This window comes from Xenopus laevis, chromosome 4L, assembly GCF_017654675.1.
Source record: "Xenopus laevis strain J_2021 chromosome 4L, Xenopus_laevis_v10.1, whole genome shotgun sequence".
Lineage (NCBI taxonomy): Eukaryota > Metazoa > Chordata > Amphibia > Anura > Pipidae > Xenopus > Xenopus laevis.
In genome coordinates, this window is record NC_054377.1 from 28852021 (window position 1) to 28869430 (window position 17410).

The 17410-nt window shown below is 39.5% G+C and overlaps 1 protein-coding gene across 1 annotated transcript in view; it reads right to left on the bottom strand.

Annotated features, from left to right (window-relative positions):
• The window catches only part of usp6nl2.L (USP6 N-terminal-like protein 2 L homeolog), a 61646-nt gene extending 48126 nt beyond the window's left edge, over nt 1–13520 (bottom strand). The window contains exon 1 of the mRNA XM_018242352.2: nt 13362–13520. The gene's annotated coding sequence lies outside the window, so the exon portion shown is untranslated. The remainder of the gene's footprint in view (nt 1–13361) is intronic.
• Between the last annotated feature and the right edge of the window lie 3890 nt (nt 13521–17410).

Below are 17410 nucleotides of genomic sequence, written 5' to 3' on the forward strand. Positions count from 1 at the left end.
TGTCAAGAGCAGTGACATTTAGGAAGTGCTGAATGGAAAGTGAAAGTAATTGTCTGCCCCGCCTCTATGCCAAGGGCATAGAGGAGTGGCAGACAATATTTGATTGACAGCTGAGATTTTTAAATGAGTTTAAACAGCTATGAATGCTTTAATAAAAAATAGAAATTGGATTTCATGTTTAATTTGAAAATAACTTTTATTATACAGATTTTTGTCTGGGTGACAGGTCCACTTTAAGATAGGGAAAAGATTTAAGCTGTCAGGCAACAGTTGGTAAACCCTGTAAAAGCAGTGAATGGTTGAAGTGTTTGAAAGATGTGTACTGTGTGAGTGAATACAAAGTAATGTAGCTGACAGCATTTGGAAATTATTTTTTCTGACATTTTTCACCATACTGTAAATGTGTTAAGTAACAATAATGCAAAAGACATTTAATGGTCAAGAATAGATCAATACTACTGTTTTATACATTAAGTAATCAGTTGTATGGCCTATCAGTTACAAACAAAGAAAGGAACTGGAACTGGATTTGTAGTATCACAGCTTTGTGCAATTTGATGTTAGGTACATTTCCAAGGAAAATAAATCACCAAAGAGGTAGTCAAGAACTGTGACAGTTGGGAACAATGTTGGAACCATTTAGTAATTATAAAGGAACCCGTTGTTACCATTGCCACGGATGCAGTAACAATTTTACCCAATAATTCTGCGCTATGGGGACAGAGTAATGGCCCTTATGCAATAAGAGGTATTCCACCTACATTCGGTGATTGAATGTGCCTGTGTGAATACAGAGTACACTACTACCGGGAAATATAGGTTGCTTTTCGTTCTGTGCTCTGAATGCAGGGCAATGCAGTCAATGCAGGGCAAAACTCCTGTGAGTAAGGGCCATAAGGGGCAGATATAAATATAATAACATTTTTTCTTTCATGGGAGTATAAGTAAAGTTGCATTTTACTGTAGGGTTGACACTATTTGCGATTTATGAAAAGTCAAATTCAAGCCAATCTTTTTTTCTGCCGCACAAAGATTCTTTTTACATGGTTCTTATTCTGCTATTTACTGAAGTATTTTTTACTTTTTTACTTAAAAAGTGTTGAAGGAGACACATTGTGTGAAAAATAAAAACGCGCCAGTGCATTATACTAGATTAAATATAGAAGGAAAGTGCTCAGTAGTGTTTCGGGATAATTTATTGAAAATGTTTGTGAAAACCGCACTCATCCCATCCATCTGTTCAACTTGCTGCTGCTGCTGCCTCCTTTCCCAAGCTGTGCAGGGGGCCCAGCAACACTCTGTAGAGCAGGAACCAATCAGAAGCTAGGCTGACCTGATAGGGAACTAAAGCCTGTCCTGTGCTGTCTTATGCCGTCAAGGCTGGTTCCAAAGTCAGTTTAGCAAACTAGCAGAGACCTGTGGCTTTTTCTGCCTTTTCTTGCACTTTGCTGCATTCAGCTTTAGAAATGAGTTACCGTATATACTCGTGTATAAGCCGACCCGTGTATAAGCCGAGGTACCTAATTTACCTAAGAAAACTGGAAAAATGTATTGACTCGTGTATAAGCCTAGGGGCCCCATGTCAGATTTCAAAATGTGAATGTGTAAATGTGTAATCATGTTTTATGGCATAGAAATCTATCTAAAACTATTTAAAAGAGCCTCCCCATAATTCCATCAGCAGGAACATGACACTGCAAAAATATGCTTACCCTGAGAAGGATCAGTGTGGGCCAGGTTATAAATAGCCATTGAACCTCACATACTGGCACCCAGTACATTTGAATGTTGGAGTTCCCTGTGACTCCCACCATAAGTCACAAGCTTGGCATGTTTCTATCTGACAACAGCAAGAACTTGCCAGGCAGCATTGTTCTCCGCCCTCTGATGACAGAATGAAAGGGGAGTGACAAGGCAATTTATATGTACATGTACAGCTCCACAGATAGCACTCTGCTGCTGGCAAACTTGGAATCAAGCTTTAGGACCTTTTAACAATGGCCGCCAGGGGCCCTGTGAAAGAGCTGCAGGACGGTTCACTGTGTCCACTCTCCGGGCGGCGCGTCCTTCCCTGCCGGCGTAGATACCGTAGATATGCCCAGCAGTGCGACCCCCTGTGACCCGGCCCCAGCAGGACTGTCTGTGACGCCGCCCGGAGCAGGTCCAGGAGCTCCGGGCGGCGCGTCCTTCCCTGCCGGCGTTCGCTCCCAAAATGGCGGCACCCATGGCCGCCACGTGGGTAGCGGCCGACCCACGGTAAATCTGCCACACTGCAAAGGCCTGCAATAAGTGCAAACCTAAACGGCCAAAAAGAGTCTAGAGCAGAAAAAGTGCATAAGTTCTGAAAACCAGCAGTGTTTTAGAAAAATAAATAAAATGATCGAATATCTGATTAGCTAAAGTAACAAATATAGGAGAACATCATATTGAGCACAACACAATTTAAGAGAAAACGTCCCTTTGGCAGTTTCTTCTTCACTTTATATAGATGAGGAAAGTGAGGATTTACAAAACTGGATTTGTATCCTATAGTAACCAATCAGAAAGTAGCAATGCAACTGCAGCAATGCAAATAAAAACAAAGTTCTGACTGGTTGTTATGGTTTACTACTCCAGACTAAAATGTAAACCCCTTTTTTTCCATTAAAGGGGTTGTTCACCTTTAATTTAACCTTTAGTGTGATGTAGAAAGTGATATTCTGAGACAATTTGCAATTGGTTTTCATTTTTCTGTGGGTTTTGAGTTTTTTATCTTTCTTATTCAGCAGCTCTCTAGTTTATAATTTTAGCAACCTGGTTGCTAGGGTCCAAATGATCCTAGTAACCACGCACTGAGTTGAATAACAGACTAGAATATAAATAGAGGAGGGCCTGAATAGAACGATGAATAATAAAAAGTTGCAATAACAAAATGCTTAAAGAGCATTTGTTTTTTTAGATGGGGTCAGTAATTTGAAAGCTGGAAAGAGTCAGAAGAAAAACACAAATAATCCAACAACAAAAAAAAAAGAAAAAAAATGAAGGCCAATTGAAAAGTTTCTTTGAAGTAGCCATTCTATAATATACTAAGGGGGTTATTTATTAAAGGTCGAATTGTGAAATCTTGAAAAATTCAAGTTTTTTTCATTTGAAAAATCCAATTATTTAGAGAAAAAAACTCGAATTGTCAAAGATTTATTATAGCCCAATGTAAAATCCAGAATCCAAAAATTTGCCGGCTCAGACCTGTCAAAGTCCTGTATATGTCAATGGGAGAAGCACCTATCTCAATTTGAAGTTATTGTGCTATGCACTGGGTTTAGCCCGAAAATGCAACTTTTTCAGGGTTTTCAGGCAAAAACTCAAAAAACCTGGGAATAAACCTGAAAAATTCGTATGATTTAAGGTTTAGCTCGATTTCCTCAAGTTTTTTCATGATCCGATTAAATCGAGCTTTTTGATTAATAATAAGATAAAATCGGCCATGGGAGGTTTTTTTTTATTAATATTATGAGATCAATTCTTATTTTATTCAATAACCCCCTAAAAGTTTACTTAAAGGTGAACCACCCCTTAAAATTTCTTAGTAAAATGTGTTAATTAATCAACATCAGCTAGGGCAGTTTATTTTTTAGTGACATAATGCTTACCAGTTAGAGCATCCAAAACAACTCTGCTACAGCCAACAGAATGTGAACTAGCAAATAAAAGTATACAGACTTTCCTCAACACCTACAAATAGACTGCGCACACATATTTTTACATACCAAGAACAAACAGGAAGTTGCAATAGTAATCTTAATCGCTAATCCACCAACAAAAAAAATGACAGCTAAAGATGACAACACAAAACTTCGCTGGCAAAAACTAAAATAATATACATCTCAGTTTATATATTTAAGCAGAATGTTTGCAATGATTGCACCTTAAATGGTCTGTAGAAACATACACAAACACACCTAATATAACCAGTTAGTTTATCTGAGCTCTTACTTCCTCTGTCACAGGAAGGAGCTGAAACCCCAAGCTCACTGTCAGTGCTGTTTCTTACACAGTGAGAAGGTTTTGTGGTTTTGCACAGCAGAGCTACTTATCTATTCGTTGTTCATTTCAGATAAATACATGGGGAAAAGATTCATGACATTAGAAATAATGACAGAAAGCAATCATTTAAGGCTTTCAGAGACTCATTCATGTACTTTCCATCTGGGCTTATCTGAACTCTTCCCTTCTGGGCTTATCTGTCTTTAGAGACAAGGCTAAATGTCACAGTCACCTCCTTACCTCCCAAAATTTGGAGAATAGACAGAGGGACAAAAAGATTTGCAGCCCGACAAAACATTTTTGACTACGCCCATTTGATGACCACACCACATAAATACAACATAGGGTAAGCAAATGGCACACATGGAGCATAGGGAGTATGGAACACAGAGCATAGGGAAGGCAGAGTATGACACACACAGGCAGAGTATTGAACACAGAGGGAGCATATGGAAGGCAGAGTATGGTACACACAGGGAGCATAGGGCAGGCAGAGTATGGAACACATGAAGCATAGGGCAGGCAGAGTATGGTACTCACAGGGAGCATAGGGCAGGCAGAGTATGGAACACAGGGAGCATAGGGCAGGCAGAGTATGGAACACAGGGAGCATAAGACAGGCAAAGTATGGAACACAGGGAGCATAGGGCAGGCAGAGTATGGTACACAGGGAGCATAGGGCAGGCAGAGTATGGTACACACAGGGAGCATAGGGCAGGCAGAGTATGGTACACACAAGGAGCATAGGGCAGCAGAGTATGGAACACAGGGAGCATAGGGCAAGCAGAGTATGGAACACAGGGAGCATGTGGAAGGCAGGAGAGAGGGAAATCTATAAGGACCACTCTTAACATGAACAGTCCATACTTCGCTACATACAGTGACACAATGCTGGTGCCCTTTGAGCAGTTTGTCTGAAGTGTGAACAGTGGAACAATGAGGGCACTTTCAGTCTGGGTCTCAGGTGTGAATAGTACAGGGTCATAGGTGTGAACAATGCAGGGGAAATTTCAGGTGTGAACAATACAGTGGATTACAGTCTGAATTTGAGGTGTAAACAATGCCGGGGCCAGTTAATCTCAGTACTGATATCTTTTAAAGTTTACACAAGGTAAGCCCTCACAGCAGGCAGACTTTCATGTGGGGACCACACAAGGTGGGGGGTTAGCCCATGGCCCATAGGTGTGGTTACCAGTTGGACAGCACTGCTCTAAGAGATACCATAATGATGACTGAGCAGAGGGTAAGTGAAAGATCATCCATAAGCTCCAAGGGAAAAGCACCCTTATGGGCGAAAAAAAACTAAATATTGACCCTCAAAGGGGTAATATATACATTTCTTTAGCAAGAAACAGATAAACTGAACTTATTTTGAAAAAGTTTTCCTTATTTAATTTGAAAAAATATGCTTTTTTCTTCATTAAAAAGCACTAATAGATTATTGTTTTGTTTTTATTCTGTTGTAATGAGAACAATTAGGTTAAATAGAGATAATGAGCTCTTCTTTCCCCCCCCCCCCTGCATTCAATGTCAAGGTTTAGAGGTGAATAGGAATTACAGATATAGGATCCTTTATCCAGAACCCCCCCAATTATGAAGGCTGTCTCCCATAGACACCTCCCATTTTATCTAAATAATCCAAATTTTTAAAAATGATTTCCTTTTTCTCTGTTTTCATAAAACAGTATGTTGTAATTCCAAACAAAGATATAATTAATATAATTAATCCTTATTATTGGAGCAAAACCGGCCTATTGGGTTTAATTAATGTTTACATGATTATCTAGTAGACATTATGTATGAAATCATGGAAAGATCTATTATCTGGAAGACCACAGGTCCCGAGCATTCTGGATAACAGGTCCTATACCTATAATTATATAGGGGTGTAACTCAGAAGGGTAACTACTCTCTATAATGTAAATTAGCAGACAAAAAAATAATAGTAGCCTAAAGCTTTCTGCAAAGAGACTTTAAAGGAAGATCCTTTAGCAGAGCTGGCAGGATAAAAGAATTCAAAATATGACTTGGGTATGATCAAAAATAGCCTAAGCTGTTATTATCTTTTAGAAGAAAAGCAGACTAGGCATTACATTTCCTACGCCAGGAGCACTATACATAGAAGCTTGCATGCACTATGATGTCCCTTATCTGAGGCCCTCTCTGTCTGGAGTACTTGGTTACGGTCAATCGAAACTGTGACCTTGATCATAAAACGCTGGTTTGAAGTATTCTAGGTCAATGCAAAGGTGTTGTTCAAATTTAAATTAACTTTTAGCATAATCTAGAGAGTGATATTCTGAGACAATTTGCAATTGATCTTCATTTTTTATTATTTGTCTTTATTATTGTGTTTTATTTGTGTTTAATTACCCTAGCAACCATTCATTGATTTGAATAAGAGACGGGAATGTGAATAGGAGATGACCTACATAGAAACAGGCGTAATAAAAAGTAGCAAATACATAAACTTGTACCCTTACAAAGCATGGATCGATTAAAGTTTTTTTAGGCAAATCATGTTTTTTTCCCCTTCAAGTTTAAATAAGCTTAAATAAGAAACCATTTGAGTTGTGAGTTCATTCAAGGTATAAAAAACTCTAACATTCGACCTTTGATAAATAACCCCCTAAAAGTAAACTTAAAGACTGATGATCCAAATGACTGAAAAAACCCTTGTCTGAAAAGCCCCAGGTCCTAAGCATTCTGGATAACAGAACCCATATCTGTACCATAACATATAAACCAAATGCTTTGCATTAGCAATAACAAACAAACAATGTCACCATTTCCCTCTTTCAATCCTACACAATTATGTGTGCCATTGGCCTTAAAGTCTAAATTCAGTACAAGTACCATCTGTAGCACATTAATCTTACAGCCAAACTGCAAGTTCCTTTTACAAATTACAGTCACAAACACATATGTAAAAAGTCTCTTCAATGAGTCATAACTGGTTATGTTTGCGACGGAGTTAGATTCACTTGGCAGTGGTATTTAATTGTGTATTAGGTGAACTCGAATCTTGAAAAATTCTAGTTTTGTTTTTATTCCAAAAAATTTGTGTTTTTACTGAAACTACTCTCGAAAAACTAAATTTTTATGGGAAAAACACAACTTAATCTTTGATAAATAACTCCCTAAATGAAAGGCAATACACCACCTTTAAAATACAGTATATTATTAGTAGGGATGCAGTGAATACTGTATTTGGCTGAATCCGAGCCTTTTTCAATAAGATTCTGATTTGGTTGAATCCATGTACCTGGTCGAACTGAATCTTAACACTTTAAATCGCATGTCAAGGGAGACTGCAAATTTGGTTCCTGCATGCTCCATGTGCAGTTAGTTGCTGTGTCTTACCCTAAAGTGCATATGCAATTAGGCTTTGGATTCAGTTTGGGATTGGCTAGAATTCCAAAATAGGGAATTAGGTGCATCTTATTATTAGCAGGAAAGCAGGTTTAGAATAAATGTTCTGTGCTTGATGCAGAATGTTAAAACCGCTTGCCAAATACTAAGTTTCTCACATCATCAGATTATTTCTACAGTCTATAAGTATCCTCAAACACACATGCTAAATTTGTTAGCGTGACATGGTATTTGTGATGTTCCCACACTATCACACCTGCTATAGAAAATAATACAACTTACTGGGATAATTGTGGAAAGTTCACACAAATTGACGACTGGCATTTTCAGTATGACTAAACACTAATTATTATTTTTTTCTTTTAATAAATTATTTAACAGTTGCAATAAAATGAGAACAAGCTTCAAAACCATATGGTACATGACTTCCAAGGCATGCTCTTTACAAATAATGAATGTTTGTACAACATACAGATTAGGATTTATGCGCTTTACAAGAACTACAAGATAGAAAGGAATACAACCAATGTTAAGTCTTCATATCTTCAAAAAGGATGTGGTAAAACAACACCCAGCCCACGGAACAACTGACTGTTTTCCTGTCACTTATTAATGTCTGTAAGAGTCCATTCTGAAAGCAGATTAAAAATGCTTTTTACAGGATTTCACCTGGTACGTGTCCTTTCAAAAAGGTTTAAAAAGGATTAAAACCTGGTGAAACCAGGGATGGACAAATACTAGAATCCAGTATTCTCAGAATTATTATTAATTATTAAAACTCAAAGCCCCTAAAGGTAATAGGCGATGGGGAGATTTTGTTGCCCGCGTTAAATATGCTCTACTGGGGGCGACAAAGCTCTCAAAAAAGCTTCCCAAATGGCAATAATTGAAATCACTTGTGGCAAAACACATGAAAATCACCTGAAGTTGCCTTGTGAGGAAACTTGGGCAACTTCGCAACTCGTAGGTTTTACCACCAGAGATTGCTGGTAGAGAACCATTTTTAGGAGATTTAAGTTTATCACGGGTGACAATTCTCCCTGTTGGCAATTATCCTAAGCTCCAAGAAAAATATTATCCTTTTTATTATAAGGAGGACAAAAAGTAAAAATAAAAAAAAGTAAATTATCCCTCTATTATAAATAAACCAAATATATTTTCTCAAAACTGTACCACTTTAAAGATGACACTATCAAGTCTTAAAGGAGGTTATTGCAACTCTTGATGATGCTAAAAGAAAATTCATTCACAAACTTGTGGGGAAAGATGACTGAAAACTATTTATTTTATTTAAAGACTAAGCCCTTTTACAAAATGCATTGTTTATCTTATTTAAATCTTCTTGATTGAGTCTTCAATTTTATTTTGTAAAGCTTGAGATATATGAAAGTACAGGTCTATTTATATTTATATATTTATATTTGTATTTAAATTTGTATTTGTATTAACATTTTCTTGTTCCAATGTGTATGGTTTATATTGTACAAATTCTTTTTGAATTACATATACATGTTTCTGCATAGCCATATGCTTGTGATTATCAAAAAGATATGTAAAACTATTCATATTTTATTGTAAACTCAATAAAAAGAATTTGAAAAGAAAGAAAAGGAGGTGTGCACCTTTGAGTTATATTCGGAGACAATTTGTTTTTCATTTTTTTATTATTTGCAATTTTTGCTTTTGGAGCTCTTTATTCAGCCTATCTCCAGTTTGCAATTTCAGCAATCTAGTTGCTATGGTCAACCATGCACTGATTTGAATAAGAGAATGTTATATAAATAGGAGAGGGCCTGTATAGAAAGTTGAGTAATAAAAAGTAGCAATAACAATAAATGTGTAGCCTTAAAAACCCTTTTTTGTTTAGATGGGGTCAGTGACCCCCTTCTGAAAGAGTCAGAAGAAAAAGGCAAATAATTCAAAAACTATAAAAATAAATAAATAATGAAGACATATTGTATTAAAGCATACAATAAAACTGAATTTGAATTCAATAAATTAATCTGGCATTGAGACATTGAGATGTTGTTTTATAAATCTGAACACATGTGCATGATGTCAACCATTGTAATGACTTTGATGTAATTGGCCAACATATATATATTGCAATACCCCAAACCAAAAATCCATGTCCATGCCAAGTGTGGGCATTAAACTAGTGTATGTTATTTACCACAAAATATCTTCTATTAAATATATAGGTATGGACGAGTGCAAAGATCGTTTGATTTTAATGCATGGTCGAAAAATGGATGCAACCTCCACTTCAGGTAACAGTTTTAGTGGTCAGCCAACTTCCTGTTTTGTTATATAACACAATGTACAACACATTTAACATTCACAGCCCAAAATGTTAAACAAAATAGTGATGGCTACACAGCAAAAAAAAAACAGCACAGCTACGACCAGCCATTGTGTTGCAGTAAGTAATTGTCCATGCCTTTTCAGAAAATGTGAAAAAAAAAACAGGGTTTTTGAGATGAAATGTTATATTTGGGGATTGGTGCCACTTTGATGTCAGGAAGAATTTATTTTTTAGATGCTGAGAAAATTAGGAAACCACTTTTTGTCTTCCTGTAGCACACTGCTGTGTGCTGGGAGTCCAAAAAGCCTCCACTGACTTTTTTCTATGTATGGCCCCAGGGGGATGTGATGTGAGTGCATATTCTGCACAGTAACATGAAAAAACCTTGACAGGAATAATGTGAGATAACAGTTGATACACAGACATGAACAAATGATCGTCAATAACATAAATATTTAGCGCTCTATTCAGTGGTGAAACAAGACCGCTCAAAAAAAAAAAATCTAGAGGGGCCCGGTGCACATTACCTCAACTGGTTCTGCTGATTGTGCCTCCCATTCCCTGCCAAGGCCCGGATTTGTGGAAAGGCCACAAAGGCCTGGGACTAGGCCGGCAGAATTTTAGGGGGTGGAATGCTGTCCAACCACATCCGCATTGATTTGGAACCACTGGGGAATCGCAGGAGATAAAATAATTTTTAAAATTAACTGTGCACCAATCCCCAGTAATCCGGACCCGATGCTGAAAATTTGCACATGTGCACAAAGGAAGGGACGAGGACCGGGGCGATGAATAGCAGTGGGCCTAGGGGCATCTGCTATGTAAATCCAGTCCTTCCCCAGCCGCATGCTTGCGAGGGCACGCAAACAAGTCAATTGAAAGAAGAATAGGGGGGATTTTAATACTATAGAGGAAGCCTGCGTTGCTGGGGGGCCGGGGAACCGGGGGGGCCCGGACTGCAGGGTCTGCTTCCTCTACAGGTATGCCACTGACTCTATTCAAATTATGAGACATCTGCAGTGTGTTATAGTATTAGATGTAAAAAGCATCTCAGATTATAACCTATATTGAGTGCTGGTAAGGCCCCATCTAGAATATGCCGAACAGTTTTGGTCTCCAGTGCTCAAACAAGACATTATTGAATTAGAGAGGGTGCAGAGAAGCAACTAAGCTGGTAAAAGGTATGGAAAAGTTGGGGTTGTTCACGTTGGAGAAGAGGTGCTTGAGGAGTGATATGATAACTATATATATATATATATATATATATATATATATATATATATATTATATATAAAAATTGTAGAAAGGACCAGCACTCCGTTTTCCAAAGAATTCAATGATTTATTCAAAACTCACAGTGTCTCCAACGTTTCGGCCCACTTTGGGGCCTTTGTCAAGGATAAAGTGCTGTGTGTTACAATCCTTTAAATACCCGGCAAAATGAGATGTGAAGGAGTGCGGGTATCATCTGCGATTTCCTTTATATATATATATATATATATATATATATATATATATATATATATATATATATATATATATATATATATATATATATATATATATATATAGCTTCTAAACACTTTTTCAGTTCAGTTGTTTTTAGATTGTTCACCAGAAATAAATCCTTTTTTCAATTGCTTTCCATTTTTTAGATCCCCCCGCCAATTTAAGTTTTAAGTTCCTGCCTCTAGTGTTTCAGTCTGGCAGCTCAGTAATCCAGTGCGGATTCTGAACTGTTACAATTTGCTACATTAGTTGATACATTTCTCAGCAGCATGGCTGGTATATTAGCAACTATTGTATCAACAACTGTCTGACCCCCCTTGGAGAACAGATTCAGAAAGACTTCAATGTTAGAAAAGACGGTCACAAATAGATAGTAGAAAGTTATTGAAAAATGTCTTTATTTGTGGTTCACTATCTGAAAACAACTGAAAAAAGCGTTGGAAGGTGAACAACCCCTTTAAAAAGAAAGAAGAGTAAATGGTTCAAATAGGATACAATTATAAATATATGCCCAGGGCCACCTTTAAGGGTTACAAGGTGAATTGCATTCAGGGGCCCTAAGAGGGTTCCAAAATGTAAAAGGAAGACTTGCAGGCCAAAAATGGAGGGGTGGGGAAGATTGAAGTGACTGTCATAATCTGGGTTGATCATAAGTGGGGTTTTGGCATAATTATAGAGTGACCAGTGTGGATCAGGGGCATCTCTGTGCATGCAAGGAGTTTTTTATTTCCATTGCGGACCACATTTTACTTGTTGGCATGGTCATACTGGCCCACCAGGATACCAGGAAGAATCACATTGGGTCCCAGTTCTGCTAGTTCCCACTAATCCTTCTGCTCACTTGCTGCCCTGGTACCAGGGGCCTTGGCCTAAGTGTTCATTGGCAGGGGCTGGTATCAATGACCAGTGGGTGGGTGGGAGACGTTGGTGCATCACATGGGGGTAGCTGCAGCAGACAGCAAGGGGTGTGGATCAAGAAGGTGTGGGTCAGGAAGGTGTGGGTCAAGAAGGGGGATATGTGGCAGTCAAGAGGTGCCCTTAAGGGGTGCAGCACCCCACTGGTTACCAGGGTCAGCAAAAATGCTGCTTCTGGTAACTTTAGGAGCCCAATTATCAGTTTTCAAAACAGAAATTTGTCTCTTTTAGCACAGAGAGTGCAATTGTGCTTGTCTGCTCTATCATCGTTTACTCCCCAGACAAGCTCCAGCGCCCAAAAGGTGAGCACAAGGGGGGCGGCAGCAGCAAACCACCTCAGATGGCAAGGGGTCAGGATAGCCCCTGGGCCCTAGAGGTTGTGTTGCTGGTAGGGTCACAGTACTTAAGTCCAATAGTTTGTTGGCAGGGTCCCACCATCCAGGGGGCTCATGTGACTAGTGGGCTAACAATTGGGGCCCCCTAGAGGGAGGACCCTACTAACTAATAAGATTAATGTTGATCCTATATGTGCCTTATCTGCAATGTTCTATATTCTCAACCCTAGTGTAAGTTTGACAGCACTGAAGGATTTGCTTTTGCCCTTCAAGAGAGAATGTGTGAACATTTCTGCCTAATGGGTCTGCCTTTTAGGCAAATAAACAAATAAACTATAATGTGGGTTATCAAACGGAGGGGTCTCCAACCAAAAAGACGCAGAGAATGACCAATAATGGTGTGACTGATAGGACTAAGTTTTTAGCCTAATTATGTGCCATGGGGGGGGGGAGCTGCCCACATGAAAAAGTTCAAATGAAGGAACCACAACAGATGTTTTAGCCTTAGTGATGTTCAGAGTCGGGGGCAGTTACAGCTGGTGGCACCCAGGGTACAATTATACGCCAGCTAGTCCGTATTATATGGGTGGTGCCTTCCCTTCTCCTCTACTCATGAGCAAACCCCAAACAGAACAATAGCAACTGGCCAACTGGCAAGAAGGGATCATGTGCAGCAGCAGCTGGAGCCCAGGAATCCCTGCTCAGATTTGGAGTATAGTGACTAACCCCCCATGAATGCGATCGAACAGGCGCAAAACACTCCTCTATTAGAAACACTTAAGGGTGGGTTGGGGTGAAGCAGTAAGAACCTCAAAGGAAGTGGGGCAGAGGGGACCGGAGGATAATCATTCCGTGCCCCGTGGGTTTTGGGTCGTAAAGGAGTCCCGCTGTGCTACACTTACTTGGATTACGGCCCCCCTGCTTTCAGTGAGTTGCAGACTTCGGAAGGGAGAGTCGTTGCTAAGGTGCCTGCATCTTCTTTGCCTTACACAGCCTTCTCCTCCTGTCTTTCAGAAAATCCCGACACCACAAGTCTCATCACGCGAGACTTGTCGTCACGACCATATTATACGCATCTGTGCGAGTGACGATATGTGACTAATATGTGGTGGTCGGTCCTCTCACAATCTTTTCTGATGGCACCTCCTGTCATTGTTAGAGAAAAATAAACCTTTTTCTTTCGAATAAGTTGCTCCCTGTAACCCCTCTGCCACTTGAGCTCCCAATGGTCCGTCAGAAGTCTTTTATCATTTCTGCTCAGCATTTGTACCAGGGAACTGGAAAAAAAACCTTTTTCCTAGTTGCCAGCAGTGCTAGCAGCCATCAGAATGACTTCTCACACTTTGCAGATAAAGGAAAGATATTGTTACATGAACTAGGAGATTGTCATCTTTTAGTTTTTCTACTTTGAGGGTCCCAGTATTTTGGGGCAGAGCAAGAGCTAATTTAGCAGAAGACAATGGGTGAAAAGTATTTTTTAGCCTTTGTTTCCTCTGGTCCTAACTGATGTGTGAAGGTTCCTTGTCAGTTCTGCAACCAAAAGTTCCAGGGGCCCAAAAAAAGTATTTGTGAAGACTGGTAGGGAATTAAGGTGGCCATACACGATAAGATCCCATACACAAGGTCACCAAATGAGTGGATCTTTGCCCCAATATGCCCACCAACGGAAGTGCGATATGTGGTTAATCCGGCACTAGGGCCGACCGATTGGATTACAAGGAAGAGACTGGGCACTGAAGAGATGAGGACCACATCAACTAGCACATGTGGTACTCGTTTGCCAGAGAAATCAAAACCTCCACGATTGATATCTTGGCCAGATAACGATCGGAGAGACCCCTCGGAAGCCCCCATACACGGGAGATAAGGTGCCGAATCAGTCTAAAGGACCAATATTGGCAACTTTAATGTGTCTGTGTATGGCCACCTTTAGATCAAAAACGGCTGTCACCCACAGTTACCCATAAACAAGTTTTAAGTTATTTCAAATTCCGTTCCAGTGTTTTTTGTGAAGACAAGGACAATATTTGTCACAATTTAGGGTCAACGTATGGGCTAATTTAGGTCAGTGTTGGACTGGCCCACCGGGATACCAGGAAAAGTCCCGGTGGGCCCAGGTATCAGTGGACCCTCATGCTGCTAGACATTTGGCCTATTTCATGGCCATTCCCTATTTCAATGAGAACTAAGTGGCTTAATAGATGGAATAATAGATTATAGTATTATAGTATGTAAAAAAAAAAAAAAAAAGAGACTAGGAGAATAGAGGGTGAGTGAGGAGAGGAAGAATAATAGTAGTGACAGTGGGCTCCTGGTTTAAGGTTACTTGGTGGGCCCCTGGTCAAAGGTTTTTGGGTGGGCCTCTGGAGTCCCAGTTATCTAATGGGTACTAACAGGTCTAGACTGGGAGTCAAAATAAGACCTGGCATTCCAAGTCACAGAGGCCCAAATAGTTTTTTCTAGTTGGCAACTGTAAATATCACCATCAGAACCTCTTCTCCAATAATGACCAAAAATGTCTAAACATGTAAATTAGGGCCAGGTGAAATGAAAGATGGACACGATATCGATCGGGAAGGTTTAATTTTTCTCCTGACCGACCTGTCGGAGCCCATTGCGCTCGTCGTAATCTGATCTTTTGGCTATAGGGCCGAACGTTCAGATTACCCCTGATATAGCCCTGCCGTTAGTGGCATATCAGGGAAAAGATCCGCTCGTTTCGCCAAACGAACGGATCTTATAGTGTATGGCCAAATTTAGGTAGAAAGGTTTCTTTGGCCATGATAAATGGGGATTTGGCATTGAATCTAGTTGTCAGTGGCTGTGCATTAATATGACACAGATCCTTATAGTATGTAGTTGGGGGTAACACATCTTCTAAAAATCCAAAATGGGCAGCACTTCTTGTTTAGCGATAATGTTAAACAAGGGCCTAACAAGCATACTGTAAAGGTTGGGGTGAAATCACAGAAGAGGAAGCAGGTTTAAAATGGGGTTGATGGAAATTGTGGGGGAATAAAAGATAATATGAGTCAAAACTCATGGGCAGCTGAAAAGATCTAGTTTGAGAAGAAGGTAAAGTATAAAGCTAAAGTCACACGTGCTTGGCATCTCTCCGCCTGTTTTTTTTTTTTTTTTGGTGAAGAGAATGTGCGAAAATGCATTAACTTTCATCATTTCAAAATTTTGGTCTGTGTATTCCCACAAAGGCTCACATAATGCATGTCAGTGCAGAAAAATGACAGATTTGATGAGAGCACATTGGCTTCTCACCACTGACAAAAAGGCAGAGAGGTGCGAAAATGCATTTAAGGATGTTGTTCACCTTCCAAACACTTCTTTTAGTTCAGTTGTTTTCAGATTGTTCAGCAGAAATATTTTTCCATCTTCCATTTTTTACAATTTTTCCAAAGCCGAAGTTTAAAGTTTTATGTTCCTGTCTCTGGTGTTTCAGTCTGCCAGCTCAGTAATCCAGGAGCAGATTCTGAACTATTACAAACTACTATATTAGTTGATAGATTACTTAGCAGCATCTGGGGAATATTAGCAACTATTGTATCAATTCTAACAGCTGCCTTTAATGAAACTCAGGGATTCTCCTCAGCAGGCACAAAGATAAGAAATATATAAACTAATGTATCAATTTAGAACAGTTTATGGAATCAATGACCCCCCCCCCCCCCGAGCTGCTTTAGAAAGACATAAGAAGGTGAAAAATGAAACTTCACACTTCAATATTAGAAAAATAGAAAACAGCAAGTAATTGGAAAATGTTTTAATTTCTGGTGAACTATCTGAAACCAACTGAACTGAATTAATTGTATTTATACCAATATTTGCTTTGTTTACCTGCACAAAGGCCGACGTAGTGAGTGCAGAGAAATGGTAGAGCAGATGAAAGCGCATTGGCTTCTCTCCACCCACTGATAAAATGCATGCAGAGCAGATAAAAGCACATTGCCAAAATGCCTTAACTGTTTTCATGCCTATATTCGCTCTCTGTATCAGCACAAAGGCTGATCGCATTGGCTTCTCTCCACCCACTGAGAAAATGCCAAGGTACAGCTCGGTGTACTCTTATCCTAACTCTTATGGCACACTGAGCATTTTCTCTGCCAGTGTAAAAATACTGCTTGTATTTGCATTTTATTTTCCCAAATCTGTCCCATGTGTATAGGGATAGACAGAGCTTGGTCATTTCTCTTACTGCACAGATGGGATGCATGTGGAACAGATTGGCCTTTTCTCTACCATAAGGCAAAAGGGACTGTGAACAGAAAGGGGAGGAACGTATTGTCAAAAATATAAATTCAAATGAATTTTTCTATTTTAATAATAAATCTGTTTGCAATAGGAACCTTCAATGATGTTACCAATTTGGGCTGTTTCCATTACGGCCTTATGTGAGTATATTGAAGGGTTCTCATCTGTGCTTGTTTTTAAATATTAAGCCCTGGGGGGGGCTGATCATTTATTATATAAATTAAATGGTTAAAGGGGTCAGGTGGACATTATCCCCACAGAGCTTGTGCAGTACAGTCCACGGGGAAAGGCAATGATTCCCTAAGGCTATATAAAGAATAGCCCTAACTCTGCTCTTTACCCAGTGGATATATGACCTGCAGCATTTCTTCTTTAACTACATATCCCTTTATCCATCCAGCTATTCCTGACAGGCAGCAGTTTATACCCCCTTCCCATGCCCCCTTTCGGTCCCTCAGTTATGATGAGAGGCTCAGTTATGCTGACATTCACCTTACATCACACCCTCCACAAAAAGGGAGAAGCTATGGGAAGAGAAGAGAACACTGGTTGGAGTGCTGAATGCCTCATGGATAAGAAAGTAAGGGCAGCCACAGCAACATTTATCGTAGCAAGGGGCTCTGCAATCCCAGGTCTGCACATGACCTTGTAACTGTCACGGAAACTACAGGAGGTTTTGCTTTTTATA